This window comes from Rhopalosiphum padi, chromosome 2, assembly GCF_020882245.1.
Source record: "Rhopalosiphum padi isolate XX-2018 chromosome 2, ASM2088224v1, whole genome shotgun sequence".
NCBI classification, from domain to species: Eukaryota; Metazoa; Arthropoda; class Insecta; order Hemiptera; family Aphididae; genus Rhopalosiphum; species Rhopalosiphum padi.
In genome coordinates this window covers 69400625-69423271 of record NC_083598.1, presented here as the reverse complement: position 1 = coordinate 69423271, position 22647 = coordinate 69400625, and the positions used below count along the sequence as shown (strand labels likewise).

Below are 22647 nucleotides of genomic sequence, written 5' to 3'. Positions count from 1 at the left end.
TTCATAATTGTATAAAACGAATCCGATTCAGATGATAATATTATATATTATTTACCTATATTGATAGTTTCAATACGCGACATAACAAATATTAAAATGAGTATTTAATTTATTGAAACTATAGAAATCATAGATGATTTAATACATTCAAATAGATATGTGCTTTAGTAATTTCTTTATGATATCAATTTGATTCGTTTTATTTTTAATTTTACCAATACAAAAATAATTTTCTTGTTATTATTTAAATCTCGTATATAATATATTCCGAAAATATGAAATATAAAATATAAGCATTTAATTAAAACATTTTTTGTTGTTGGCGTCAACATAAGTTGTTATTCCCCCTACACTAATTTATAACTACATTCGATTTTGTTTTCCAGTCAGTATTGTTTTTTTTTCAAAATAGTTCAGCTTTTTGTTATCCACAGGGACACATACCTATATATATATATATATATATATATAAATATATCACAATACACGAAAAAGAAATCAGAATTTTGTAGACCATGTTGATAGTAGTATTACACGAACATGAAGCTTTTTACTGGAGGGTTGTGTTTGAACAAAACATCCTTGCAACTGTTAGAAAGGGTTTGCCAGTCCCCTCAGATTTTTATACGTTTGGGGGTTTGCAAAAGTCAGAACATAACACACTATATAGATAGGTGCTTTTCTTCTACATGTGTTAAATTTAGTCTGTATAAAATCGTTTTGTTATTTGACCATATTATGCTTAATTATAGATATTTAAAACAGACTTTTTTTAAATATAGTTTTTTTTTATGTACATATTATTTATAAAATACATTAAAAATCCATAAACACAAAATAATAGAATAAGGAAATAAGCTAACAATAAGTTTTTATGGTTGAGGGTAAAAGTGATGTGGGTGAATTTGCTTTCGTTGATTTTAATTTTCCATAAAATGAACCATTCTTGTAGTTTAGTTAGGTGGTTTTGGAGGTTGTTTATGGTAATGATTAAATCGGAGTGAAATGAAGTTATGGCTTATCGTTGGTGAAAGTAGATATGGTAGTGCTGTTGGGCTGTGGTAGGTTTACCATAAGTGATTCTTTATATTGTAGAGAGTCGGGGAAAAGCACACTTATATCGAAAAATCAAGAAAACCAAAAAAATTAATTTATTTATTGACACGTAATATTATATATATTATACTATGAATTATTAATACTTAGTGATCACTTTTAGAACCTTGTAATAAATTCAGATCGTATATTATTCACATAATGTAATATTGACGTATCATCTGATTTTTTTATATTATTACTCGCACAACCCTTCATTGTATTAATTGATGGATTAATCGTAACATTTTGCATTATAATAATAATAATAATATTATGTACTTAAACATGACTATCCAGTTACGCATTGCATGCGGATATTGTTAAAATTATTCATTGTCTTGAATTATATTATAGTTGTAATATATACGTATAATAATGTAGTGTCGTGGGTAGAACACAATAAGCTGATATCCATCCAACTGTAAAACTTTGTTAATGATGCGAAGGGGTTGAAAGACAAGATTATGACATTGGAACACATGGTCTATAATTTTGATGTATGCGAATATCTTATAAGTATAATAGCAAATAATCAAAAAGTAAGAACAAAAAGTCAATTACAAAAATTATCTTCCACGAAACACATCACAATAGTGACAATACCTAATAGTATAAATATAACGGCTTACTCCCATTTTTAAAAGTGGACTGCATAACGCGCTTTTGTTTAAAACCGATTTAAAAATGTTAAGACAACTTGAGTGGATTACGTGAAGTCGGCCATGCACTTTGTCTGTAGCTCATAAACAATATTGATTTATGTTTAAGACATAAACATTGACATGATATAAAGCGCTCAGTTCTTCAAGTCCTTAATCTTATCAAATTAATATGCATTAAATTAAAATTTTATTTTTCATTAAAAATTCTTTTTTCTTACCTGTTCGGTTCGTTCGACTTTGGCCTGTATTGCTATAAAATAAAATAAACGGCTAACTAGGAAATTATTGGTGAAGATTTCGAGCCTATATGACAAAATGGGTAGACCAACTTAGCATACGTGAACCCGTGTATTATATTATTATTATTATTATTGCACGGTCGTGATAACGTGACGCCGCCGCCAACCGGATTGATAACCATCGTGTTTGGTCGTCTTTTATGCGTGGGCACGAGTCCATACGCACATACACGTCGACGGCGGGTCGTATTAGTGTCCGCCGTCGGCCCACGTTACCCTTTCTAAACACCACCACCGCCTACGATGCCACCGCGAAAGGGTATCTGAAAGATGGTCATTTATCGTATGGTCGGGGACTTCGGGTCAATTAGTCAACGCGTGCTTTATCTTGTCCGCGCGTCCATCCCTATGTATATATAGTACGCACGCGCCACACTCGTTCGGCCAGAGCACTACATGTTTAAATATAAGAATAGGATAACTGAGCTTAGCTCGAGTTCATGTTTTCAAAAATTATATTTTACATATTTCTTTATAGATTTTTATCTTTATTATTTTCTTATAGCAACACACAAATAAGGATGTTTTATAAAAGGATTACATTTGCGATGAGTTTAATGTGAAATCAGGGATTTCAGATCAATTTAGGTCAGGTTTAAATCATGAAAATAGAAAAAAATTTTGGAAAATTCCAGAATTTTCCAAGAAAATAGTTTGGTGATTGAAATGTATTTATTGATGATAATTTTGTACCTTTTATATTATTTAATATTTCTTTCCATTCTATCTTCGAATTGTAACGAGGATTTTCATGTGGTAAACAACATTTTAAAAATTTAAACTAATTTTTGTTTGTTTATTCGATTACACAAATATACTCAAATGTTGACCCTAAACATTGTGAGCTATCATAATAATGCAAGTTTAACGGGAAATTGGTGATTTTTCATGGTTCACAGCTGAGTTAAGCTTTGTTAGACTCTAATATAATAATAGTGTATATTTAACAACCTGCAGCTGGGCTTACTGGGCAATAAAATCCCGCTGAAGAACCGCGCCAAAAAGGATACGATTTGTATTTATTTAATTTTTAAAAGCTAGGGCGACACACGTGGCGATTAAAACGTTTTCGAACACGTCCACCGTCCTTCCACCCACCGGTCGGCCCGTGAAAGTTTAAGTCACGATCTGCAGCAGTGGACCCGGGGCCACAGCAGCAGATGTCGTCGTCGCCACCGTCCTCGTCTCCTCGTAAATCACAAACTAATAATACGAATATGCCGCCGCCGCGTCGAGAGCCGAAAACCGTGTGTGGCCGCGACGTTTGCTCTACACCCACAACCCATCCGCCCCATTACGGTGACGGTTTTTTAACGACGTTTGACACGTCATGCCGGACAAACGTATACATTACGTGCGTCACCCTCTTCGTTGACGACGGCCGTGGTGCGTGCCTCGGACCTTGTCCCTGCGACCGGCTACAGGTGTGCCGCGCCAAGAAAATTTCTCCGGCCACTCCGCGTCCCTCGCCCCTTCGTCGTACGCGACACCGCCGATCGCAACCCCGTAAACCACCCCACCGCGTTAGTGGGTTCCGATAGTACGTATTATATAACGTTAATGTTTTGCAAAGTTCCCCGCGAGGGATATTTTCCCCGGGGGTATATCCACCGCCGCCGCCGCTGCTGCCGCCACCGCCGACAATCTTCTGTACATATTATAATATGTATGACTCGTATGCGGCACGAGTGCGCGCGCTCTCGTGGGTGTGTGTGGGTGTGTGTGTGTATTTGTTAGTACATGTAGAATATTATTACGTGTTTTGTACCATTTAATATATCGACGATTTCACCACGGCGGCAGTGAAGGCGTCGCCCGAAAATTTCGTCGTGTATACGTTGTTATACATTATTATTATTGTTTTTGCCATCTACCGCGACGTCTCGAAAACACGCGAATCGTTGTTGCCCTTATATTATTATTGTTATTATTGCTGTAGTTGTTAGCAGAATTTGATGGGTTTGCGTATTGGGTATTGACCGGTTATAACAGTATAACATAATACCGTATTTTTAACGTATTATTTAAGTGTATTAGCCGCACGCCTATTTCACTACCCATCCGTCATCCGACAATCGAAATTGAACGATTCTATAATATTCTCATATTCACTAACGTACGGAAAAAAAAAGTATAATAACTAGTGCTTTTTGTTCGGGAACTAATGCTGTCTAACGCAAATTAAGCTTATGTATTACTTAATTTGTTTTTACAACATTTAATACTTACTTGATTGTAACAATCAAGTAAGTATTAAATTTAATTTTTAAGATTGTTCGTAAAATTTTAAACGTTACATAAAAATATAAAATAAGTCTTTTTCAACGCCTTTTGTTTAAATATTTTCAATTTAATTATTCTTAACGCACATATTTGTAAACATAACGATGAAGTATAAGTATAACTCTTTGTTTTAATAACTTTTTTCAATAAGACAATAAAACAATAATATTAGAAATTGTGTTGTAGTATGATGTTTTGGTTTTTATTTATTTTTTAATATATGCATATTTTAAAGTTAGGTAGTTATATTGTTCTAATTTGATTTGTTCTTTTCCCAAGTTTATACTTGGAAAATTGTGTAAACACAATTTCCATCAATTGCAATTTGCAACAACTTCATTAACCTGACAATATCAATGACTCAATATCAGTTTAATAACATACGCCATAAATAATATTATTTATTGCTAGTATAATACCTAATGTCCATTTAGAGATTATTTTCTCTCGCAAACATTTTTAAATCGGTCGATTACAATTTTAGAAATTACATCTTCGCGAGACTGCGTCTACAATGTCTTTAATCCACGCGGAGTTCGGAATTTTAATATTACAATATAGTCGACTTATCCGAGTGTGAAACTATTTATCGCTTTTACTCATCGTAGTTTAATCACTTGAGAGCGTCTACGAATGTTTTCCAAATACATATTTATTATTGTTGAACGTTCTCCTCGAAAGGAAACAAGCGTACATACATAACGTCATCAAATAGAGTATTCAAAGTGCAAGACGTTTGTAACATCGAAAAATAATCGTCATTGTCGTCATCATTCTTGGTAGTATCGTAAGGCGGTCGGATGGAGCGAAATTAGGTTGAGGTGGGTAATAAAATCGGTTTAGTGATGCGAGGGAACCGCTGCTACAATGAGCCCCACACTATATTGTAATTATTTAGGTATATACGATGTGAATAATTATGATCGTATTTTTGTTTCTTTCAAATTTTTAAGTTACGGTAATTCCGCATAGTATGTTATACATATCGCGTATATATATACACATATAATACTAGAGATCGCGTTTTACAGAGTTTGTTGGGGTCAGGTGTGTGCGTCGCATATATATGAGACGGTCTTTCGCGGGCACACGGCGATGACGAATAAGAAACGAGTATTACTATCGCTGGTGCAGAGCAAGAAAGAGAAAAACTGTCGTGGGTCCTGGGAAACCGTGGCCGTGGGGTCTCGGAAGCACAGTACGTGTTTGTGTGTGTGTGTAAAGCAACGGTCGGCGGGTGTTGTCGAAGAGGTGGGTGTGGGGGGCAACCGGGGGAGGTTTGCTCGATGAAAAACCGTTTCGAAACTTTAACCCCCACCACCCACCCGGGTTAGTTCCACGACTAACCACCTGCCCGTTCGCCGTGCCACCCGCCCGCACGTCACCGATCAACCCGCCTCGGTCTCGCCGTAAAGCGCGCGCGCCGCCGTCGACTGGTCGGCGGGTGGCAAAACTTTTGCGCCACTATATACCACCGGCTAAAGTTCGCGTGGGTCGGGAGGCGTGCAAAACTTTCCGACCGTGCGCACTGCCGTCCAGAGGTGGTCCGTACGCGGCGTAACGGCGCGGCAGTGCCGACACGTCAGCCGGGCGCCACGGCCGTGTCGCGCGCGCGCGCCGCCCGACCGCCCGCCCGCCCTCCAAGCGAATTTTCCGACAAGCTCAATTATTACGTAATGGAAAAAGAAATAATCCACACGACGATTCCCGAGTCCCTCCGAGACACTTCGATATGATATTGTTATTAATCTAATGATCTCAATAATCGACGACCGTCTATCGCCCTGGTACAAATATACTAAGGTTTTTAAAATTTTTCACCAGATGGTTTTTTTCAAAAATGTCCGTACATAAAAAATTAAAATAGTGACCATCTGATTATCATATCCTAATCTATAACCTATTGATATAATCGAAAGTGTATAACGAGCCCGCGATAATATTAAATTTGACTTGTAATCGGGTGGTTGATTTTTTATTTTCTATCGCAAGTGTCAAAATTATAGGTGTTGTATATTATATCTCAATACAGTTTTTTCACAAGCTTAATTTCCGTGTCTCCCAGAAATTAAACTGTCGGAAACTTTTATTCTTTCATTCGTAAAAAGTATTTTATTATGATATAATTAAATAATTGTACTGTATATAAATCATAATATTGCGTAATAAGGTGCTACGAGACGACTTATAAAGACAATTTATAATAATATACGTGGGGAAATATTATACAACAATAAAAACGATATTGAACGTTTTTGAGTCATGTTAACAGTAATAATAAATCGTTTATAAACTAAAAGTTATTGTATGCATTGTGAATAAAATATTATTTTATCAATAAAGAAAAAAGTTGTTCAATAAATTATTCTTATAATTTATTTAAACACGATATTAAATATTAACTACCTACTGTTATATGACTACTAATAATAATTATAATTAAGAGATTCGCTATATTTAAATAAATTTATACTCATCTGTTCTTTCAGATACCTACCTATTAGAATTTAATATTTTAATATTTTACTCATAGTATTTACTATGTTTTATGTTAGTAAAACAAGTGAAGATAAGTAAGACATTTCAAAATAGTATATACTTACGATTTTTAAACAACATAAAATATTAAAATGTTTACACTTACACCAGACATTTAGTTTAAAAGTTATTTTCAAATTATAATTTTAAAAGTCAACGACCTTAATTTTAAACTTTTATGCGTCGGAAAATTTGATCATGTGGAATCACTATTATTTTTTTCATAAACTTAATTACATGTAACATAATACATAGTATAATAGTAATAATCACTTACATTCAATGAAATCGTACAAGATAATTTATATAGATGATGCTAGCATAAATGTATTATGTTAAAGAGAGCAGATGTGATATTTTGACACTTCATTTCATATTGCTTTCAGTTTTATAATTTAACCTCTTATCGCTATATTTTTTGCTAAGTCATCGTCCGATCTGCACATACGTTCCCATTTGCCACTGGAATTCGGTGAATGTAACGGCGTTGCGTTTCAAGTGAAAGTACTATGCGTCTGTTGCACGTTTATAAATGATATACCTCAAAAACTAACTTACCATGTAACACCTTCGGTAGCTCAGTTGGTAGAGCGGTGGACTGTAGTGGTTGAATAATCTCAGATATCCATAGGCCGCTGGTTCAAATCCGGCCCGAAGGAACCAATATTTTATATTTTTTTCTTCTGATATTATTATAATATGTTTATGTTGGCCCAGATATTGTAAGATGCGATATTCAATTTTGAGTAGGTTGATGGAAGTTTCATACTTTCTTGGGATATTTAAGGTGAAGGATAATTTAGCAATATTCGGAATGTACGACAAGGTGAGGAGAAAATTTCGAATCTCTAAAAATGTAGCTATAACATCAAACCGAATATCTAATGAAATATTCCCAAAATGTTAAATTATTACCGGAGACTCACCTTATCCAAATTTTATGCAAACACAAAAATCAACACAATAAAAGAACTATATTATTATTACGTATGTTATTTTAATCTCTTTATATTTTCTATTGTATTACTTTCAATTCAATGTTGTTTAAATGTTATATTTTAGATTTTTCAACGACACAATTTTTTTTTTTTTTTTTTAGAAAATGCTGTTGGTACCTACATCTATTACATATTTTTTTTTAATTTTATATTTTGTCGTGCTGGTCATATGTGGGATAGTAGTAGTTATTATCATGATATTATATTTTAATAACGTTTACATAACGCGGCCGAATCGTCGTCATAATCGGATTATGCGTTTGCGGTGTTTTAGCCTACGTCTCATATTATTTTTGACGTAGGTCGAAGCCACGGCACGGCCGTCCGTTCGTCCATCCGTTCTCGTGGCCATAATATTATAATATACGGCGAGATGACGAGATGAGGACCAGATTATACTTGGTCACCGGTATATGGCACCGTAATTTCCATAAGCACAAAACGACAAGCATGTCAGCAGATTTACCAGTAATAAACTGACAGACGTTTAAAAGGACTCTGCCGCGGAGATAGTATACGTATTATATACACCGCTCGTCGGCGAGCGGGACAGCGCCAAGAAGGGTCGAAAAAGGTAAATACGTTTGGCTTCGGCCAAATTAATCCTCTTAAAAGGCACGAAGGCGGCATATTTATCCTAATAGAATTCACTGTCCGTAATTCATTATCAACCCTCTCGCGTTTTCGTGCTCGCCGTCGCCACCATTATGAATATAGTGATATAGATGCACTCGTCACTATACTCAACCGTCACCGCCGCCACAGTTACTACAATTGACAAATTAAAATGATTACACGTCACACAAATATTATTATTATCATAAACCGTCTCGTGACGAGATGAAGAAAAGAACACCGTTTTGTATAAATCGTCACCACGCGAAATTCGGTAAGGAGTTTATCTATTCGAGTCAATTTGTCTGTCGCTAATTTTTCCGTTGATATGTTTAGAAACATTTAGAATAAAACAATTCTAAATTAAATTTATGATATTTTTATTATGGTGGATGGCCTTTACAATTCAATCTATACTGTTTTAATCTATACCAATGCCCTCAATATTAAATAATCAAATTTTCCATATTCACATTGTGTATACTGAATATTAAATACTTACAACTTACTAATGAATAATTAGTATTTGTGACTAATTTAAATACGATAATGTAACCCTCGCTATAATTATTATAACAACGTATAATTAAGGTTGACCAATTTGGAATTAAATTGAAATAGTCGTGAAAAAAGTAAAAAAGTAATTTTTATTTCAATAAAAATGTAAAAATAAATTTTAAAGAAAAAATAATATTCATTTTAAAAGTCTAATTTTTATTTTAGTTTATTAAAATTATAAAACATATAAATCCCCTCCTCTAACGTTATAGTAAATACGTGCTCAGTCTTGTTTTTATGAATTAATCGATTGGGTATTGATATTTTAATAACCTTTCTTGAACAAGAGTGAATATTATACTACTATAATAATAATGTTATAATATGGCTGTAAAAATGTATTTACAAAAATATTATGTGAAATAAAACGTATGTATTGCATGTTCATAATTATTACGAATCTATACTTAAAAACTTTTATACTGATATTATGATTGTCTAACAATCAATAAATAATAAATTAATATAATAGATATTAGAACATACTAAACAAATAAATTAATTATTCGTGCAGAATAGTTTATCTTCAGTTTTTACTTGAATGATTTCATCGCTCAGAATCTAAAACGCAAATTAAATGTATTAAGTTTCATGATAACTGAAATAAATAGTCTTTTTTTAGTTAGTTTTATTTTAAATCGCATGTAATTAATATAGCCAATCATTATCTGAGCCAATTATTAAAACGATAATGGATTTGCAGGTTATCAATGATTATTAGGTATATCAAATGTAAAATCAAAAAAATTTTTAAATTTATAAAAAAAATCGAAATCCTTATAATTATATAGTTTTTAATAGTTTCTAACAGCTCACGCGCATTTAATTTATTTCAGATAATTTTTTAGAATTGTATACGGCATTTTTGATATTTCATATATTAAATCTTGTAAATAATTGTTTTATTTTTAAGATTACAACGATCAACTATTTACAAGACTACCATAAACAAAATACAATTTAATGTTTTTTTTTTTTAAATTTAAATCCAGTATCACATGAGACAATATAATACTCGATGATATCAGGTTGTCTTGATCTTCATATATTATAATCACAATGACAATTTTATCTTCCGCGGATCAATTAAATTATTTATGTTATTAAATTATCTCTCGTTCTGATTAGTGAATGTAGATGGTTTAAAATAAATTTAAAAAAAAAACAGTTTTTGATCACGTTAAAAATAGTTAATAAAAAAAAAAACCCCAACTCAATTTTATGATTAAAAATTTTGTTATTTTTCGCCCTTCTCACACATACACGTATATTTAGTGAATGAGAGGGGGTGGAAAAAAATTCGACAAACAAAACACGTCTTGAGTAAAGACGCTTTGCTGAAAATCCATTTTGAGCGCGAGCCGTGGCAAGTTCCGCGCGCTGCACAACAATGACTTCCACCCCCACCGTTTTCGGCAGCCAAGACCGACCCTATCGTAGGGGTAGAGTGTCCCGTAGGTCCGCCGGCGCGTTCATTTGGCCACCGCGTCTCTAACAGTTCGGTTCGGTGTCGGCACTGGTCGGCCGCGATCGTTCGTGGGGCCTGGGGGTGTGTGTTAACGGCAGCAGCAGCAGCAGCAGCAGCGGCGGCAGCAGTGGAGAGCGCGGGAAAAACTTTTCCCAACATTTCGGTCGGGTTACTTTTTTTCCTCCCCGCATACGACGTCGTACTACTCGTACAGCTCCGTGTACCGCGGAGTCCGACAAACACGGCGACCGAGTCAGGTATGTACCACACGAACACTTTTTTACAATTTTTGTTTTTGGTTTGGTTTTTTTATTCCAAATTTTTTTTTCACTCTGAAAATTTATTAAGCACATAATACGTATAATATTTAATTATTTCTAATAATAACCGATGATACCGTCGTCGTTATCGTCGCGTCTTCGATTACGAACTGCAGACCGCGTGTCCGGAACGCCGCGACAGTTGGGGCGCGGCGGGGCCGGTGAACTTTGTTTCCAAACTGTAATAAAAGTGACTAGGTGCGGCAAACTTAGTTGTTGTTTGTTGTTCTATCGAGTTTTCGGGACTTTAAAAAGTGCATGGAGAAAAACTTTAGAGAAGTTTAAGTATTTTAACTTTATATATGAAGGGCGGCCAAGTTTTTCGAACTCGGATTGTTGGGATGGGCACACGTTCAGTGTTGGTCCGTCGCCGGTTACGAATACTACTTCACAATAATAATAAATAATAATTAGTACAATTTAGAATCACTGCAATGCTAAGCCACGCAAACGCATCCATCTGTGCTTTCGGTTTTTTTTTTATACAATTTTTATAATTTTTGAGTAACATAATTTATTTTATCATCATGCCGTTTTCGCGTTCAGCCGACCGCCGGGCATTTTTCGCCATGCCGTTACGGAAACTTCAACGCGCCAATATACCGTACCGCTCAAAACGCGTAACTCAGCGAATACTTTCCTAAAATCTACCAGGTTGGAAAATTTTTTTTTTAGTTTTTAGTAAATATATTACACATATATAAATTAATATTTTCACGATTACGTCTTAAGTTTTTATAAGTAATAATGTAAAATACTGATGCGTATGTTAATAAATTAGGTAACCTTAACCATATTCCCGGTGAATATAAATATATTCACCGGGAATACGTTAAATAATTATAATTTATATTAATACTTAATAATTAATAATTTAAATATAATAAATCTAACCATTTAAATCATAATTTATCAAATTGTCGCTATAACGCAGACAAACCGAATCAAATACATTATTTTAAATATTTTATTTAAAGGATAAAAATAAATAAATAACGTACATATTATTTTCATATTTAATACTGATATTCATTTACAAAGGGTTGGTTGAGATATTAAAGTATACAGAAGTTTGCTAGAGTCTTAGGAACTGTAAAATTACAATATTATAATGCAAATTTTTAGATCAATCATGAATACTTACAATATTATATTATATTAAGTCATTATCGTGTATATTAGTCATTAAATTTATGAAGATAATCTTACCGGAAATATAATTTTTTTCAATAAATAACTTATTATGTGCATAAATACAATTTTCATAGTATGTTTTTACTTAACACATGCCACTCAAACCCTAAGTAAAATCACATATTCCTTATACTGGATAACACCGTAAACTTTTATAACAACTTTTTTACAATAAACATTTGATATTTTATAGAAATAATTTGTTAGTAGTAATTGATAAACAATCTAATAAATATTTTTGTAGAACAAAAGTTCCATTTTTATTATCCAATGAACTAAAATAATAAATCAAGCAATATTTTATAACTAGTCAATTTTTTACTCGATTTCGTTGCCATACTTAATAATATTATGACTATTATAATAATAATATTACGCGCATTATTGTTTTTCTTTTTCCGTTGTTGTTCTATTAGAGAACATAATATTATTTTTTGCTTAAAACTGGACACCGGTAATCATTATTCATACGACAACGGAGGGTAAAATATGAAGCAAAAACGGCATTTACCGGCACGTATATACCGCCACTATTCAGCCTGTTCCTTTTTTCTTGCTAATCCTCTCGTGTGTGAGTCCGTGTATGTGAGATGTGAGCGCCGTAATTATTTCATTAATCCTTACCCCAAGCACGCCCGTATGTAATAAAGGGGTTGCTCTTGTAAACGATATCTCGAATAGGTGTACCCTAAAACCCAGTGAAGAGGAAAAAGCTTTTTTCATATCATATGCACTATCATATTATATGTGTACCTAGTAAAAGTAAAACAACCAGGACGATGTTATTTTCGGTCAAAAACGTGTCGGAACGTATTTTGGCATAATTTATTTTCCTTTTATCGTCGAAAATCTGTCGTTTTTGTGGCCACCATACCCAATATTCATACACATTTTTGTATAATAAGTTACATATATTATTTGTAGTAATACTAGTAATCAACTTATTTGTCTTAACACATAAATTATAAAACTATTTAAAAAATCATATTTAGTATTATGACGTTATTACAAAACCAATAAATATCAAGATTAAGAACATTTAAAATTTAACTAAAACAATTTTTTTTTTAATTCCGATATTTCGAGAGAAAATAAATGTGTAATTAAATTATTTAACTATAACCCTAAAGTCCCATACGATTTGTATGTTACTGATATTTGGTTAAATATAATAAAAACACTGCTTACTCGTTTCAATCAATTTACTTTGCCGTACCGGTATATGTATGGCCTGTGTATTATTATTTCAAATCAGATATCAATCATAATGTGCAATAAAACATTTGTAAAAATACAATCATGATTTAATCCCAATGCATACACAAATAATACAAATTTACTAAAACCAATTGTGCTGTAAAATTACAGGTATCAGTGATTTTAGATTTTGAGAGCACTATTATGGTTGACGAAAAACTTAGAATAACATTTATATTAAACATTATTTATTACTCGGATATTTAAACAAATGTTTATAAATTAACTTCTGAGATATAATCAGGGCCGGCGAGAGGATGGGGCAGAAGGGGCCAGAGCCCTGGAGCCCGGAGCTCTGGGGGGGGTGGTTAAGTTAGGTATAAAATAAGTATATACAAGTTAAAGGGCCCGGAATTAATCAGCCCTGGGGCCCACCAAAGTTCTCGTCGGCCCTGGATATAATACAATTAAAATACTTTAGCTATACATTTTAAAATGTAGAATTTTTTGGCTTTTTTATTTAGATTAATAAACATAATATGTATATTGAAAATACTTAATCATATTTTTCATACATTTGAATTTCAAATTTTAACAAAAAACAAAATTACGAACATTTTCAAATAATTTTGTAGTTAAAAATGTAAGTTTTAAACTTTTATTTTTATACCCAACGTATAGAAATTTAATAATAAATTTCATAATTTCTAATACATGAATTTGAATTTAAGAAAAAAAATTATTCGTCAAATTGCATTATTTTTTTTAAATGGGTTATAATTTAAAATTTTAACTAAATTCCTCAAGTTTTTAAGTAATTTTGTACACATATCAACTGACAGAAATCTTCATTTAGATTAATTTTACGTCCAATACATTAGTTAATCATTAAATTAAAATTTAACCATCTATTATAAAGACCTTTTTCTAATGAAGAGATTCACTTGAAATCCTCAATACACCACATAAAGTGGTTACTTAACTGTCCTTTTTTGTTAATATTACAATTTGTTTTTTAGAAATCAACGAATCATGATTTGTAACAAAAATTCAAAATTTTAAATATATTATGCAAAACCATTCATTTACATTTATTATTTTTTTTCAACATTTAAACTAATTAAGATTTATAACGATAGATAATAGCAATTTACCACACGTTTTATACACTTTAATTGTATACTATATATCCAAGTAGATCATTGTAAATATATTATTATTTTTGTAATGATTATATTAAACAATTATTTTGATTAAATAATATAATATTAATGATGTTTATATAATTTTATTTGAGCACTGGTTTTAAATGAAGCATTAAAATATAATTTTGGTAATTGATTATTTGAATATACTAGAACCATATAATTGTATCATAATAATAATTATTATTTTTATAGTTACTTGTTTTGATCAATTTACAATGTCTTAACAGTGTATTATAATTTTAAATTAAAATTCAACGAATAAATTCATGCAGTAACTTTAGTTAGCAGTATTTTTCAAGCAATGACATCTTAAAAATATAATTTGTGTTTGATTTCTGAGTTTCTGACCCATTAAGTGAAGTACAATACAGTTTCACAGTTACAATAAGTAATTTATGATACTTAAAAACACAAATTTTCATACATCTTAAGACCATTACATTTATGAACTATATTCAAAATATTTCAATATTCCAAATATTTGTTATAATTACTCGTATTTGATATATTGAAATCATATCAATAATAATATAATAAATATATTTTATAAATCTTGTGAATCAAAATACTATGTTTTGTATAACCATTATTTTTTTTTAAAGTTAATGTAATTTTAGCAAGTATAGATGCATTTCTAAACGTACGCATCAAATATGTTTTTTTTATAAAAATAATAATCAAATTTGTATCAGAGAATATAAAATATAAATACGGCGATTTATTTAGTTTTTTCTATTTTTACATCCCAAACAAAGCGATGGATGTATTGGTCTTTTTAATTTTAATTGCTTGTGCAGTTTTCAATATTATGTAGGTAAGCACTAACGATTATAGAAGTCTCCGAATTCAATATTTTTTCCATACTTGCAAATACGCTTTTGCTTTTTCAAATGCTATAGAAAATTATTTTTTCTCCCATAAACCATAACCCTCTACGGCATATATTGCATTCAAAACAAGATAAAAAATCAAAAAAATCATAAAGGTCAAAATCGGGAACGATCAGTAAACTCCCAGCAGAATGACATATTCTTTTCGAGTGCACTTTTTTGCCGTCCGCGTTTTAATGACTGCGATTTCCGTCTAAAGGTTCAAGTGATGTTCGTCCCCTGTACATCGGCGTCAAAAATCTTCTTTCAGTATATCATTTCGATCCATTGAGTCCGTAATGGTAATGGAATACCCTCTTGTTATATTGTTAAAGCTTGACATTTTTTTTCCTCTCGTTATCCCTTGCGCACCTACTTGAAACATGGGGTAAAAACAAAATTAGAAAATATTAAAATACTAAAATTAAAGATTGTTTAATTTGAATTAGTACATTTACGTTTTGGTTAAATGTAATTATTATATTATATACGCTGGGATACCGTAAAATCATTTTAAACTTTTCACAGCCATAAATCGGCTACTAAAACCGTCCTAACGGAAATTACACAACCTCGCGCCAAAGATACGACGATTATCGGATATTTGAAGATATTTTGCCGGAAAACCCGAGAGTGATAAACTTAAGGGAATCGAATGGAGGTGAAGTGAATTGTTTTGTTCTTCGACCGATCGGGAAAACATGATATAATTCCTTTGACGCCTAAAGAACAATAAAAAAAATCTTCTGTATACACTAGACACCCTTTTCATTACTTTTACCTTCAATAGCTAATCACTTTGCTTTCTCTATGAACAAAAACCTATTTAATTTATCACCTAAGTAGAACTTTAACAGATAAATATATTTGGAGTAGGGAAAAAATAATTGCATTAGACGATTAAGGCGCAGATTATTAGATGTGTTTTTAAGTAATCGTTTATTAACAATTATAAAATTTATATTTCATTAATTATTAACAGTATATTTAATTATACATAAACGTATATTATTATGTAGGACGAAATAATAAATTATATGATTTTACGAATCTCACAATCTATTTAGTTCTAACCAAAAACAAATAAATCGTGGTTTTTATTAATTGTTCTACGTCATAAACCGTTTTTAATTACTTAAACATATGAATCACGCGGAAAAATCTCCTTTGTGCCAAATTTACGATTTTAGAGTTTTCTTGTAAAAATAAAGTATCATATTATTTTTTATATTTAATACCCATGCTCATTTACAAAGGCTTGGTGGAGATATTAAAGTATACAGAAGTTTACTGGAATCTTAGTAAGTACCTAACTCTACAAACTTACAATTTCAGAGTATTTTGTAAAAATAAAGTTAAAAATCGATAATATCACCCATTTCCATTGTACAATTTATCAAAACCAACTATGTGTTACCACTATAAATCGTTATTAAAATATTTAATTCTTTATATTTAATTGCGGGTAAACATTTTCAATATGTTATCAACTTGACACTAATTCCATAAATAAATTCTAATATGACATTAAAAATCTCATATGTAAAAATATAATAAAATATATAAGCTAAGAAAACCATCAATGTTGCAAAATATTAACAATTTATACAATATTTCCAAAAATTTTGAATTTTAATTTCAGTTATTTTTAAATTAAAATATGATATTATAAAATAATAATAATAATAATAATAATTTAAATTAATTAAATTTTAAAATTTGATTCTGTAGAAATGTAGAACATTTAATTTTTTTTAAATATCTTTTGTGGGTTCTAAAAAATTAAGTTTGAACACAGAGATAGTTTTTTTGTGTCAACAACGATATTAAACATTTTTAATGCCATGGAATTGAATAATTATCTTCAGATAATGTCCTGGTCATCGATAACAACTTACTACCTGCGCATATCAAACTTAAAATATTTAAACCAACGGGATATGCCGTTTTAACCAACTGTTTGAAAGTTACTCAGTTAATACGTATCTACCTACCTATGTATTATAATTATTCCCATTCAATGCAATTTTCGCAATAAGTCATTCGTGCATCTGTGTGCAGAGTCTGCCGCGCGTGTCAATCGAGTACATACGTATATAGGTATTGTATTCGGTAACAAACTTTGATTACATCGAAACGTTTTGGTTTCCGGATATATACGCGACCGTTCTATTTTCATTGCAGACGTCCTAAGAACGCGTTTGTAAAATAATAATAATAATAATATGTGCTTTGCTTGTGTTTTGACGTCCGCGATAAATCGTGAGTACTGAACTGCAACGACGCGCGTATAACACGCGCACAAGGTACCTATATAATTATATATTATCTGGGACTCTCAGAGCCTCTTCCGGAGGGCTTTTTGCAACAACAACAAAAATAATTGTTACCGTAATACCCAACGGGTGGCACCGGCTGCTCGGCCGCCAAGTCACGAGACCTTCATCGTCAACAACACCTTACGTGATTTTAATTCGTTTCGTTTCGTATCGGGGGTTTTTTTTTTTTAGAGCATTTTTATTTAGCTCTACTCCGATATAATAATAGTATAATAGTCCCGTCTCGTCGCCCACTCATTTGCTCGATAAATGTCGACGACCGGCGATTCCTGTTTGTTAGGACGTTTTAAACTGGGTAGTTCGGGTTAACAACAGTTATTATGATAATAGGTATACCGATTTCATTGGCTTGCTTCCTTCCGATGGTGGGTCATACGTACGTATGTCGGCTGTCATAGGTACCTACGTAACACAGTGGCGTAATTACGAGAGAAAGTAGTTCATATCATATCCCCATCCATGCCTTTTTAAAAAAAAATTAACATATCACATTTATGTATATATTTGAGTATTTGACAATATTATTGTATATTTTACAGACATAAAATAAAAAAAAAAACATTCAAAATTTCTTATGCTAACTGTACATAACTATAGTAATATTAATTCGTAATAAACAGTATTGGACAAATATATACATATGAGTGATTAAATATTATTTTATCGCTGAACGACGACGCACGCTAACAACGTCGTGTCGTCGTATGATATAACTATATCGATTGCATGTGAATATTTTAATAGTATGTAATTATTTGTTTCCACGTGTGCACACATTTATACATATAATTTTACATCTACATATAATAACTACAGTTCTATTGAGAGATGTTTTTGAGTTTTGATACATACAACAATTTTTTTGTGAAGTAATAATTAAGCAATAGGTAAAACGTACAAAAATGTCTTCCAACTTCCCCACTACCCAGACACGACAAAATTATATCACTGACACGCGTACCTACGTGACGAACAACGACGGCCTTATTGAACCGCGCGATTATATATTATAATGTTTTCGTGACAGGCACATGTGATGCGCACACCGTGGGAAACGCGACTGGTTGCCGTTGAAATATAAATGTAAGTGCCGGTCACTTGGGTGCCATTAATGTTGCATATCGTGTGCGCCCACTTCTGGGATTATCCTACGCCGCCACCGCTGCCAAGTGAAGGAAGAACGTCGTACTATATTCGTCGTCGCGGTCGTCCGAAAGGGCAAAATGCTCGTCTCGCGACGATAGGGCGCTAAAAGGTTTTCCTGGTCCCGTTAAGATCACACTAAACTATACGCACTTTCTACAACGCGACATATATGTTCAAGTATATAGGACTTGCAACGATACATTTTCTCCACCGTGTACGTGCGCAAAAGCCGTAGGTACGACTAATTCCGGATTAAGTTTTCCGAGGCCCTAATATGAAAAAAAAATGTCTATTAATATTTTTTTACCTACATAAAATATTATTAGATATAATTCATAAATATTTAATTTATAACTGTTTAGTTCACATTTTATCCATTTTTTTATTAGTTGTTTTTTTACCGTCATTTTGTCTTTTAATAGTCAAAATATAAATACGTTAAATCATATCATACACAATTTTAGTTACGAAATTCTTTCAAAATATCGATTTATATCATGTTTATCGAATTATTTATTTGATAAAAATATAATATTATTATTTTTATTGTTAGTCGAATAACGCAACGAATACGTTTTAATATTTCAACGATTGACAATAAAACGGTGAGCAGCGCACGTATTACGTTCATTATTATTAAAACGAGCTTTCGTGCGGACAGCCAATAATTTTCGAATGTTAAATAATTAATAACCGGTAATCGTGACTGAACGGGCATGTCATCGAGTAATACCTATAATAACGATACTTAACTAGGATTCAATTATGCGTCGGCTCGGCTGCCGATGCCGATATTGGTTGGAGGAGGTAGTCGAAATCACTATAATATTACACTGCGAGGGCGAGGCTCTGCTAAATATTCGGATCACGTGAATACCGGTAGATTTTTGCCGTGCGACGAAAGGAGCACATGGGTCGCACGACGACCGCTCGGGCGGCGCAGTTCTTTAAACGCTGACTTTGACCGGCATGAGACCTGCTGTCATGAAATATTTAACAGACAAAAGTTACGGTTTTGTGTGACGAAAAAAAAGTTTCTCTTTTTAATATTATTATTATTATTATTATTATATATATATAAACACCTCCTCCTGATATAATAAGTATATACGACGAAAAAATTATGAAAATCCGTTCTGCCGCCGCTATATCCGTCAGAACCGAATTCGCACGCACATGCCGTTGAGACTGCGAATGACTTTTTTTCTTCTTTTTTTTTTTCTACTAGCCCTTTGCCGAAAATAAAAACTTTTTGGGGTAACGACAAAGTTTCCTACACTCCACCTCCCCCCACTACCCGTATTCTATACGCACGACCCAGTAGTACCATTATATTTATATATATATACACTTGCAGTATACGCGCGCAAGAAACTGCTCACGTTCATCATTCGTTAGGCTGTGTAGGTCCCTCGGATAATACGATTTACAGCGGCTCTATATATTAAACCTGTGTACAGTCTTACCCGCGTGCTATACACGCACGCACACTAACTCAGTTTAGAAGAAAATTTTCTACTTGCGATAGTCACGAACATAATATTAATATATATTATTACTATTAAACCCCTAGCTGATTTAAATGGCCACGTTCGGTAATTTGTTTATTATTATAATTATTATTGATAGTTTAATTAAGATAATGATTTGCTAACAACTTACTCTGAAAGTTAAATTATCGTTTCTTTTCAATTACGCGCCTATTAAAAAGGTATAAGTCATTTTAAAAGGCATTAAATTGCGTTAGAAATAGATTTTTGTTTATAATTTAGAGAATTTTTTATAGTTTTAATAACTTTTAAATCTTTATAATTGCGATTTGCGAATTTGATTTCGACACACATTATTAAACAATTTTTTTTTTTGTTTTAATTCGGTTTTAGTATTTACGAATGTTATATTAATATTGTTTTAAAATCTCTAGTCGATTTAAATATTTATTCAATTATTGAAGTGGTATAGATAATTCATATAGGCAACACGACTACACCTCTTTAGAGGTTATGTTTAGGCATCTCTTGACATAATCAGTTGTATAATATAGTTTTGATTCATAAAAAAGACCAATAATTGTTATTAGATTATTATATGAATGCGAAGGAAGTTTTTAGTAATATTCTCAATATGACAATATATAATACACACATGATGACGGTGACACCATCTGAGTGACATTCTTATGCCAAAAATTATAGAGGGGTTTTGACGATTTTAAAACACGCACAATAAATATCATATTATTACATGAAAAAAAACCGCTTCCAAACGCTGTCCGCCGCCACCACCGGTGAATGGGTTCCAAATGCGCCGAGATATTCCCTATAGGCCGCAAACAAGCCGGTATGTAATTTTTTGTTCCGCCGGAGGGTAGAAATGCTTTCGTCTAAATTTCCGTCGAGCGCAAACTTTTGACATTCTCGGCAACGAACAGAGTGAAAATATATACATGTATTATTGTTTTTTTTTTTTTTTTAAAAAAAAATCTTAAGAAAATAGGCTCCCCTTCTTTTTTTGCGCAATAACAATATTATACATCCGTCTTGGGCTGAAAATATCTTTGGTTTTATAGCCAAATGAATATCAAAATAATGCCCATTAAAGTTGAATAATTGTTTTTTAATACATCGCCACCGTGTTAACTGGCTCGGAAAACGAAGAAGTCGTCTCCGGCGGCGGTGGTAAGAACCGGGTGAAATAAAATAAAATAAAAAATATATATTATTGTTTTTTTTTCTTCGCCTTCTTTTTGCATCGATAATCAATTTCTTCCTTTAATTTTCTACGCCCTTTCGCGGCCATTATTATATATTATTATATACACTCGTGTTGTGTGCGTATAATATATTATTGTTTAGTTTCATACACCACCGCTGACTACGATTCGGTGGGCCGCGTAATTCGTATTTCCATTTGTAATATATTATAAATAATATAATAATATAATTATACGGCATCGTTCCGTACTATATATCATAATAGTGATATTTCTCCGTCTCGAACACACGAGCGCATCTCCAGCTATTTTCTGAGCTTTCATTATTTATAATATAATAATCATTATTATTATTATTATACAAATGTGACTTGAAACTTTTCGCAATTTTTTTTACGGTCTACAGTCGTGCAGAGAACCTATAGTGCAGTGCACACTATAGGGCCATTTGCGAGCATATTAAATTATTTTTTCAGTTCACATTACATAATTAAAAAAATTTCACTTTGAAGACACATTCACTGCATACGTAAAGGTTTGCAAAAGATTCAATCACTTGTAGATGCATTATTTGAGTAAGCATATTGAAATAATATTCTTTAAAAGAAAACGAGTCGTCCTGCTTGCGACCCCGAACCTAAAAAGACGTAAGTCCATTAAGCACGTATTAAACTGATCAGACGACATTATTATTATTACACAGTCGCGGACATCTAAAGAAAACGAACCGACACGTTTTCCGCTCGGACGATCCGATGAATGTAATATTATAATTTATATGTACCCATATGTTGTAATTTACGTTTAAAGAAAATGTACTCACTTGCTTCGATCCTCCAAGTTCCTATTCTCGTAATGCCGCCGTTCACCCTTTTAATGCGCACGTATATCTTATAGATTCTACGCGTTTATATAATGCGATTCGTTGGACCATGACGCGTACTTTGACGGTATTATAACGGATGTCCGGCTTACGCCAGGACCTCCGTCCATCATCAATACGATATGTTTCCGCTTATGTGATTCGATGTCTATGTTGAATGACACATATGTGACGAGTCGTAAAGACGAATTGTTATTAGTCTCTTTTTTAACTTCACTTTTTCTTTGGTTCAGTCGAACGTTTTTTATACACATTATTA

General features: G+C 32.3%; 1 protein-coding gene and 1 non-coding gene across 7 annotated transcripts in view; both read left to right on the top strand.

Moving 5' to 3' along the window:
* Positions 1-22647, top strand: part of LOC132919332 (uncharacterized) — a 234315-nt gene that overhangs the window by 121381 nt on the left and 90287 nt on the right. Inside the window, exon 1 of one of the 6 annotated variants that reach the window (XM_060980866.1) lies at positions 11182-11493. The exons of the other annotated variants lie outside the window; for them this stretch is intronic. The gene's annotated coding sequence lies outside the window, so the exon portion shown is untranslated. Of the gene's footprint in view, positions 1-11181; positions 11494-22647 lie in introns of those variants that run through there. 6 annotated transcript variants of the gene reach the window in all.
* On the top strand, positions 7448-7539 carry Trnay-gua (transfer RNA tyrosine (anticodon GUA)). Its single transcript is given in 2 exon segments — positions 7448-7484; positions 7504-7539. It is a non-coding gene; the product is annotated as a tRNA-Tyr (tRNA).